This window comes from Aythya ferina (assembly GCF_964211825.1).
Source record: "Aythya ferina genome assembly, chromosome: 4".
NCBI classification, from domain to species: domain Eukaryota; kingdom Metazoa; phylum Chordata; class Aves; order Anseriformes; family Anatidae; genus Aythya; species Aythya ferina.
Window position 1 is genome coordinate 107,791 of NC_140300.1, and position 9,779 is coordinate 117,569.

Here is a 9,779-nt window from a genome sequence, read left to right on the forward strand (position 1 = left end):
AAGTCACCATCTTTCTGTAACTAATTTGGCAGACAGCTGTACCACATCAGAGGAGGAGGTTTAGATGCTAACCAGGTCAGGCACATCACGGTCAAGTGAGCGCCCCCGGAATCACTAAAGAAACTTAAGGAAGAATCTACTAGAAGAAAGCTGTCTCCTCTTACCACCACCTATTTAAAAGATAGTGTAGTACAGGCAGTTCTACGTGCATAAAACCACATACACACAGTATACCTGACCCAAGTAAATTCCCTCTGAGAAGTCCACCATTAAGCAAAAGAGGTGTATTGTGGTGACATACAGCTGCCGTGTAATGATCCTGAAGGGATGAATCGCCCTATGTATTCCAAGGTACTCCTGTGGTTCGTTTGTTTTTTTTTTCAAGTACGTTCAACGGTACAGATAAGTACGTTCCCGCTAAGAAAAGAGTTCAGAATTGTTTATAACGAGTTCGTTCCAAGTGTCACTTTCTCACTTAACGTAGTAATAAAGATACGCTGCTGCTTTTGGATTTTATTTCCTTCTTGAATCTCACTGGTGTAATTCCAATGGTCAAACAACCTCTTCCAGAAAGACCAGCCCACTGCTTCACAGGAGAAGGAAAAGATGTCTCACACACGCTGGCTAGTACTAAAAAGAGTAATAGGAAGAGAAGTTCAGGCCATCAATGTAAGTATGTTTCCCTGCCTCTTCTGCTGGCTGGTCAAGTGGAATCCTCAGGACAGCCCCAGTACCTTGTGAAGAGCTTCTTAACGCCAGCACAACTTCAACCTGTCTTTTAAAAGAAAGCTGTTAAAGGAGCAGGAGACTGTTTTTAAATGAGAACAACCGAAAATAAAATTATCTGAAGAGCCACTTACTACTGGCATATTACCATTTAAAAGGAAAATATTAATTACGTGCAGGTGCTCCAGTCTTCGTTGCATTTTCTGTGATTCACAACATTACCTTTGAACAAAAGAGTAAGAGGAACGGAAGGGAGGATATTAACTCGGGTAACCAAGGATTTGGTAAGCTGGAACTTGGTGTCTTTAACACTTTAGCCTTGGAGCAAAAATGTACACCCTGTACAGGCTGAGCTGACTGATGAGGCAGGTGCTCCAGGGTACGTGCTACCGGGAGGTAAGTAACAAACACATTCCGCAGCTATTACCAGAAGTGGGGTTTCAGGATATGCAGACTGGTTTCACAAAAAATATTAGCGGTCTGTTGGTGACAGACAATTGGAGGAATTCAGCGCTGCCCATTACAGACTCCTCAGATCAGCACTTAACGAGAATTAATAAAACGGTTTATTTTTTTTTTTTTATATATATATATATATATACACACACACACATATACACACACACACACACACACACACCCCTATGTTCAAAAAAATGCATACAGTTAAAATATCAAATTAGTGATCCGGTAACAACACTGTTCAAAACCAATCTCTTTTGTATGAACATTAAAATAAATGCACACTTTTAAAAGCATTTCTTTTTAGTGCTTCCAAAGCACAGCGTGTGCCAAGGCAAGGCCACCTGAAGAATCTCCGTCCTCCTCACGGGATGAAAGAGAACTGAAGTCAGGGACCTGGGAAGCCTCAGGTGCGCTTTCATAATGTCCGCAGATAAAAACAGAAGAGAGTCTGAGGTAGATTGTTTAGTAACCACCAAGTGGTAACAGTCACAGGGCTGTCTTTAGCTTTCATTAACACAACAGCAGTTTCTTTACTCTCGATCTACGCTGAATCTCAAGTTTAAAGGCATGGCTAGCAGTTCTCGGGAACAAGGCCCTCGTCTCTGTGCTGGCAACATGCAATATTACCAGTGCAGGTGTTTCTGGGAGTTTTGTTTGGTTGGTTGGTTTTTTATTGGGGGGGGGGGGGGGGGGGACACACAACAGATGGGATCTCTCCACAATGCAGACACTGTGTGCATTTGACAGTGCCCCATTTTAGTGCGATCCACTGCCTATTGCACGTAAAACGGCTAATGACAGTATTCAAGTGAGTAAATTCTCACCACCTGCAGGAGGGGCAGCAATGGTTATTTTTTTCAGCCTGTTGAGCAAAGAGCACCCTCCACAGGAAAAAAGCCACACCTTTCATAGCACGTCCCTAAGGTTACAGCCCAGCTTCTGCCGATAGAGGTTCGTAAAGTTAAAGCTCTGCTGCTTCTTCTCGGACTCTGACAGTAAGATCACTTGACCGCCAGGATGGCGAGGGCAACAGCTACGTCCTCTTCCACTCTTCTGCGGCACAGCAAACTCATTCCCGGTCCGTATTCCTCTGGCTGGTACACTATTATCTACCGTTCACCTGATTAACTCTGTTGGGTAGGCTGTTGAACTCTAGCTCCTCTAGCGTTCTCTCTAAGTGCTGTATTAAGACACGATTTTTAAACCTAGGGAAGTAATTTCATTTCTTCTTCCAAAAACAGCAGTTAAATAACTCAGTATTATTTGGCCACGACAAACAGTATTAGCGGAGGCTCTCTGTTTCCAGCATGGAAGAGCTTCCCTCATTTCTGACGCCAGAATGGCAAATTTAATTTGATACAGCCATCTTTCCCCAACCCACGCAAATTCTGGGTCTTTCTTCCATAACCACCCGTATCTTTCTATTTCACACTTCAGCTCTAGGTAACGACCATTTACTTCAGAAAAATACAACGGCAGTTTGACCGCTGAAACTGTAATAATTTAAGTATGTCAAAACAAAACACTTGTTTTGGAAAAGACTGAGATTTGCTATCATGAACAACGTTAGCGTTTAACTCCGAATCATTCGTATCTATACAAACCTTGCTCCTTCCCTTATAGCAAATTCAATGAAATACTTCTGAGTTTCCATCGGTCCTTGTACGTACCTCCTCAAGAAGAGAGAAGATTTTTTTCACGATCTTAAAGAAGAGATCCAAACGGATATTAGAAACAGATCTTGTAAATGCATTTTCAGTAAATCTCAACAGCCAAAGGAAAAACAACAAAGCCTAGAGTTTCCCATTTCTGCATACAGTAATGCACGTAAGAAAAAAAAGCCAGCATACCAATAATTTGAAGTGATATCGATTAGCTGATATTCAAATGTAACGCTGAATTTTGTTCTCTTAAAAGAGCAGTATCTAGAAACACCTGCCCTTGGAAAATGCAGACTAGGTTTAATCAGCAGAGAAGCCTTGTATCTCCACGAACACGCTGCCATGATCAGCAGTTAATAGAAACAAAGGGATACCGAGCCACGTTTCAACCTAGAGCTGTCATTTTTGAAAGCAGAGGTTTAAGATAACTACTCTTTACAAGATGACCGATCTATGTGGAGCATGAGCACGATTGTCTCGTATAAAGTTTAACAAAAAAAAAAAAAAAAAAAAAGTAGCGCCAAAGAATGAACCGGACACCTTAGATGTGAAACAACAGTATTTTTTCATTGGTTTCTGTGTTTTCTTCTCTGAACCAACTATGAAAACACGAATGGCGCTGTGACTAAGCCTGCTTAAGAGTGCTGCAGTAAGGACAGTGAGGATATAAAGTTGGACTGTGAATACATGTACTTACTTTCTTGTTCTTCCACTACTTGTACACGACTAATCAAAAATCATTCCAAATCTGAGGTTTTATTTTCAAAATAGATCCTCATTTCAAGAAAAAGTCTTCTGTACCCCTAGCCTATTTTTAATACACTAATAAAAGAACTTACTTCTTCCACGTTTGCGAACCTCTTTCACCACTCTGATTTTAATGCCAGCATCGCTTCCCTCCAACATCGTAGGTGTTATTTTAAATCAATTTGGCACAGATTCAGAAGTAGACTCCATCACTCGTTTTTGGTCATCTCCAGCCACGCTGTAATTTAGAGGCCCTCGAACAAGTGCATTGGTACCAGGTTTACGATCCAAGCCGTCTTTGCATCATTTAAGCAATTGAACTCATCATGTAGAGAGTCTAAGTCACCAGGTGACATTTCATCCTCTCCCTTAACAGCTGGAACCGAAGAAGCCATTTGCACAGACAAGCCATCAATTTGCTTTTCCAGCAACTGACAGTTTTCTGCTTTCTTCTCTCCATTACCATCTTGGACAGTACTGATACCAGTGTCTGAAAATTAAGAAGGAGCTTAGTAGTGCATATAACTGCAGGATCAAAAAACACAGAAGGACGTTATTCTGCATCCCTTCTTGTTGAAAGTACTGTGGAGAGAGTTACTCAGCACTGTCAGATCACTTCAGTAGTTTTATTCACCCTTTGACGCAACCACAGGAATACCTCCTTTTGGGCTGCTACCGTCTCATATGACTGTCGTGAAGTTATTTGCTGTATTCCCATTTCAGTGACTAAAGTAAACTAAAGTTTCCCCTCCTTCCCCGAGTTCCAGCAAATTTTTCTTTCGACTCTGCTGCAACAGGTGGGTAAATTACTATTTGTGAGAAATTTAAAAATTTTTTTTTTTTTTTTTTACACACTTTCCTTCCCCACTTCTCCCTTCCCCACTATAGAATACACAAATGAGAATTAAAAGCTGAAATGAAATCCTTGCTACCGCCAAACCATCGTGGTGAAAGGTTTCAGCACTTTTTAGAAACAGTTCCAAATTATTGCTCATTCAGGACTTCGTTACCTATAGCAACAGCCTGTTTGTCTAAGCCGACCAAAGAAATTCAGTCCCAATTAACTCTAAAACTTACGTGTCCTTTTGAATTAACACAGAAAGCACGGAGACCTTTTTTTTTTTTCCTGCACATTATGTCCATTTATGACCACACAAGTTCCTGTACTACAACAACTCCAACATACTTTTATTTGTTGGCATGCCTTTGAGGTTCAGATATGGTGACGGAGATCCAGCAGCACAGGGTGGCCCTTTCCCACCAACATGGTTTGTCACAACAGTGACTGTGGCCGTCGCAATAGCGGCGACGTGCTACGCCTTCTCTCTTTAGTGATGCTGGAGTATTGGGCTCTCCAGGACGCTTGATCTTATTCTGAGGCCCAGCAACAAATTTATCTGCTTCATCTATCATCGTACCCTGAAAAGACTTTTTTTTTTTTTTTTTTTAATATAAGTAAAAAACAATTGCTTCGTCAATTCACTACCAGAGTATTTGCCTCCGTGTTACAATTCAGTTACTTTTCAAATAATGATACAGCAGATAGCAAGACTTCTCCTACCTTCTCATCCTGTTTGAACAGACTGCCAAGTGTATGAAGAAGCCTTTTTGGTTGATCTGGATCAATCTCCCGAAGGGGTGAAGGCATCATTTTCAACTACTCCTGATGATTTCCCCTTTGAGCAACAGGAACGCCGTGAAGGCAGTCTGCAGCAGAACAAGGTATCTAAATTTAGTCTACCTTAAGACTAAGGAAATACAAGCCTCGCATGCTTCCATTTCCAGTGTTAGCATTTAAGATCTAGAAATCACTATTTCCTCCCTCTACAAAACAAAGGAAAAGCAAAAGGCAAATAAAGCCCCTCTTTCCTTTCACCATCACTATAAGAACATCTACTGCATCCTGTTGCACAGGAAAGCTCACCCATGAAACTGAATTTTCAAATTCCAAGCACGCACAACATGTTTTGTGACAGAAGGCAGAAATTTCATTCTTTTCCTTCGGAATCTAGGGAAGGACGACTGACCCAAGAAACGATGCAAAGTCTACTTCCTCTCCCACACCGAGGACAGAAACACTACTTAGGTGAATTAAATAGCTGTACCAGAATATTAATAAATAATTGTGTCCATTTACCTTCATCCTGCCCCACGATATCCCTGTGTGTTTTCAGAAGATTGGTTCTCATTCCGGTTAGCTGATCTAGAAGACTGTGACAAGACATATCATATGCATTTCTGAATGCCCGTGGCTTCAAATCCTAGTTTTATAATAAAACAAGTAACTTTCAGTTAACCCGCGAGTTCTCACGCACAAAGAAATTGCTCTGTGGGCTGTACTACCGTTAACTACTAAAAAACAAAACAAAACAAAACAAAATTCCAAAACAACTTCAGACATTCTGAACGTATTCTGAAACAACTTTCTTTCCATCTCTCCGGAAAGAGCTTTCCTCCTATCTGTGACAAAGGAAAAAAAAAAAAAAAAAAAGTTGTGATCGCGGGAGTCGTTACACAAAGCCACACTCTGTGAATTCACTACTACAGTTAAGATCATTTTTAGTCAAAAATACCTCGGCAGCAATGCTATCACTGCAAACATAGCGTTGCCAAAAAAAAAAAAAAAAAAGAAATTCAACTCAAGATATAGGAGAGGGCGAGCTAAAAGCACAAATAACATGACCGATGGAGGCTGCAACAACCACCTGGTAGATGGTTGTCCACAGCCCTCGGATTGCACGGTCGTCTTTCCTGACAAACGAATACTGGAAGAACAGAAAAGATACACCGTGTGTCCGCAAAAGCCTTCGGGGAGACTACTGAAAGGAAAACCAAACCAAAAAACTAGGAACAGCAAGTGGCGTATACGTCAGTTTTGTTAACAGAGCACCACTAATGTACCAGGAATTTCCACATTCTTCGCCCCTCCTCTACCTTGAAAATGTCACCCAATTCTGTCAGTGTCTTCACCATCAGCATTTATTTATTTATTTCGTTTTTCACGTGGACATCCGAGGAAAACATTTCGAGTCCCTGTCATCGAGGAAGAAGAGGAGAGGGGGGGGAAAAAAAAAAAAAAAAAAAGAGAGATGAGGGGGGAAGAAGCACTGCCATTCCTTTCCTCGGTAACGCGAGCAAAAAGCTCAGGCGCTCAGCAACAACGTGCTTTGAAAGATAAAACACAGAAGAAACTGCACGTTATTTAGTCTCAGCTATAGAGTCACGTGTATTTGTACCTGCTCATTTATTCATCTGCCAGTGTATTTTAGTACAAACGCTACAGAACATAGAAACCGCAAGGTTACTACTACCTTTTGTGACCGACGCGATCTTTGGCAGGAACAGCTATCGAAAAAGAACCAACAAAATCCCCTTCGTCGACAGCCATCCGAACCTTTATCGTCTAACAGCAGTCCTACAAACATCCCCTGGGATGCTCAACTCCTGAAACTTTCTGTTCAACTTGAGGCAGAACAAGCCCTTACCCTGGGCACCTTCACCCAGCTCTCCACTGCTAGCAGAGTAGCACCCTGATACTGTCCAGGACGCGCTGCAGCAGCCTACTCGCTTACGCGTATTTACTGCAGCCTGGTTCGAGACGCGCACAGAGGGACCCACGAAAAATCCACCCTTTCCTTCAGAGAAGTAAATACATACATACATACGGACGACACGGTAAGGAAGAAAAGCTGAACACACAGCATGCGGTCCTTTACCGTGGGGCAGATCCAGCATCAGCACAAGGAGCTTTGGGGCACGTGAGCGATCATCTACACCGGCCATCGCGACAAGCCAAACTCACGCACACGAGCCTCGACCTAAAAACACAGAACACATTAAGTTCCTTTATAGCTTATGGAAGTAACAACCAGCATCTTAGATGCAGTTGGATAGTTGGATTGCATCAGCTTAGGGACTGCCTCCTTCAAAACGCACAGGGGGGTGGGGAAACCAGTCTTGGAAACCTGTTGCCTAACAGGAAGGAGACTGTTGTCTTCTCCTCCATAGGTGACGTTCTTCCAAGCATCGTCCTGCTCCTGGATTTTACCAGCCGCGACGGGATGGTCCTACCGGCGTGAGTCGGGAACGCTTCCCACGGGGTTTCTGTGACACTGAAGTAAGTTTTCCGCAGGTACAAGTAACGCAGCACGAGACGGCAAGGAAGCTAAGGCACCGTCTGCAGCACAGCACGTGTGCGATATTGGGCCTGAGGGGACCAGTCAAAGCCTGCAGTAATCGCTGAACAGGTGGGCAAGCAGGGAGCCCTACGGGAAACAAAGCTCACGTTCTGCAAAGCTCTTTTCCCGTCAAGAAGACGGCCTTTTCTATTCAGCGCATTTACTGAACTTTAGGCTACTTCCCATTCGCTTTGGCAAGTTAGCCTTTGCGTAAGCCAAGAGGTTTTAAACTGCCAAGCACCACTGATGGTTCTTGTTCTCCAACAACAGGGAATTTCAATCAGGGCACTCGTTAACAGGAAAGCCTGGCTCTGTTTCACACAAATCACGTACCTAAACCACGGAGACAGGAGTCTGCAGGAAGAACTCTTTAAAAGGTGAACTTAAAGAGAAGGATACTACTCATTTTTCCACAACTTCTGCAAGGACTGCGGCAAAAAAAGGCTGAACCAGGGACGTCTCTATCATCATCCCCTCTAGAATTCAGCAACTCCATACAGTTATGGGGCAAATACCACAGCTGCAGCGCAAGACAAACAAAGACCTCGAAGGTCACGTTTCTGCCTGCGTACCGAGTTCCGCTGGGAAGACCCCCCACCTCTGGAAAGACCCCCAGCCGCTCAACTCCCAAGCAACATTGCCACGGCCAGTGCTTACGCAGAGTTTTGCTCTCTCTCGCTGCTCAGTACAGGCCCAAGGCCTCCTTTATTGCACACAGTTCAAGCAAAACTCTTGGGACATAACCAAGAGACAGACAGACAGACAGACAGAAATTGCCTCTCACGTCTGTCCTCACTGACCGCAACCAGCGTCCTGGAAAGCCCCGCAAGCACCGGTCTATTCCTAGGACAACTCCGAAAGCTGAGGCGGGACAAAGTTTAGCCTCTCGTACCAAAGACTGAGCAACAGACAGAGCCTGACAGGCCAGTTCATTCTAGGTCTAAGAGGCTACTACGACTCGGCAGGCACTACGTGCCTTCCTTCCCTTTGCGCTTCCCAGCGCCGAGCAGCTCGCGCTTCCGCAAATTCAATGAAGCCTTGGAGCCGGGGCTGCAGGAAGCTTACGAGCACGCCTTGATTCCACCCCGAGGTCGCTGCGACTTACCTGGGCAGTCGGGACGGACGGGCTGCTCTCTCTCCTGAGAACCCTGCGACCGCAGCACGCCAGCTGCGGCTTTCCTCGCTTTACCCGGTGCCCCACCTTCGCTCGGCAACAAACCCCGCAGGGGTCCTAGCGGCGGGGAGCTGCTTCTGCCCCGGTGAACCGCAGCACAAGGAGAGAGCCGGCTGTCAGGACGCAGGGAGAGGAAAGCCTCCGGGGCGCGGCGCGGCGCAGCCCAACGATCAAGCGCAGCGAGGACCCGCGCCCGGCCTCAACACCCCCCGCCCCTGCCGGCCCGACGCTCCGAGGAGGCACCCCCGGAGGCTCTCGCTCGCCTCACCGCCGGCAACCGCGCTCGCCGCCAGCGGCAACCTGCGCCTCCCGGCGCGCACGGCCCGGCCCCGGCCCGGCCCCGGCCCGGCCGCGCAGCCCGGAGCCCACGTGGCCGCCCGGCAGCGCAGAACTACAGCTCCCAGCATGCCTCGGGACGGAGCAGTCCAGCCAATCCAGAGGGGCGTCGGCCACGCGCACGCAACGGCACCTCCTCCTGCTGCCCTCTCTGCCCCCCCCCGCCGCCGCAGCCGCCCCCCTCTCCCCTGTCCCCTCTCCCCCAGCCCCCCGAAGCCGCCCCAGCTCCTCTCGTGCTCCGAGCATCTCCAGCATTTCAGGAACTGGAACCCTGGAACCGCTGACGTCTGGCACGTGTCAGAAACGTGGCAGGAGACGTACTCTGCTGTCGCAAGGCACTTGCAAAGCCGGCCCGACAGCTGAAGCAGACTCACACAGTCCACCGAGCAACTCGGGGCCCCCACTGCTGTCCACTCACCCTCATGCTTCGTTCAAGCTTCCGTGCCTACGCCCTGAGCTACAAGAAACAAAGAGAGAAGGTCACATCCACAA

At 46.1% G+C, this 9,779-nt stretch overlaps 2 long non-coding RNA genes across 2 annotated transcripts; both read right to left on the minus strand.

Moving 5' to 3' along the window:
- Positions 1-3,691: 3,691 nt before the first annotated feature.
- Positions 3,692-5,952, minus strand: LOC311435402. The gene is made up of 3 exons (XR_014692104.1): positions 5,737-5,952; positions 5,161-5,306; positions 3,692-4,089 (listed from the first exon to the last, which is right to left on the minus strand). It is a non-coding gene; the product is annotated as an uncharacterized lncRNA (long non-coding RNA).
- A 625-nt stretch (positions 5,953-6,577) lies between these two features.
- Positions 6,578-8,747, minus strand: LOC311435403. Its single transcript, XR_014692105.1, has 2 exons — positions 7,316-8,747; positions 6,578-6,632 (listed from the first exon to the last, which is right to left on the minus strand). It is a non-coding gene; the product is annotated as an uncharacterized lncRNA (long non-coding RNA).
- Between the last annotated feature and the right edge of the window lie 1,032 nt (positions 8,748-9,779).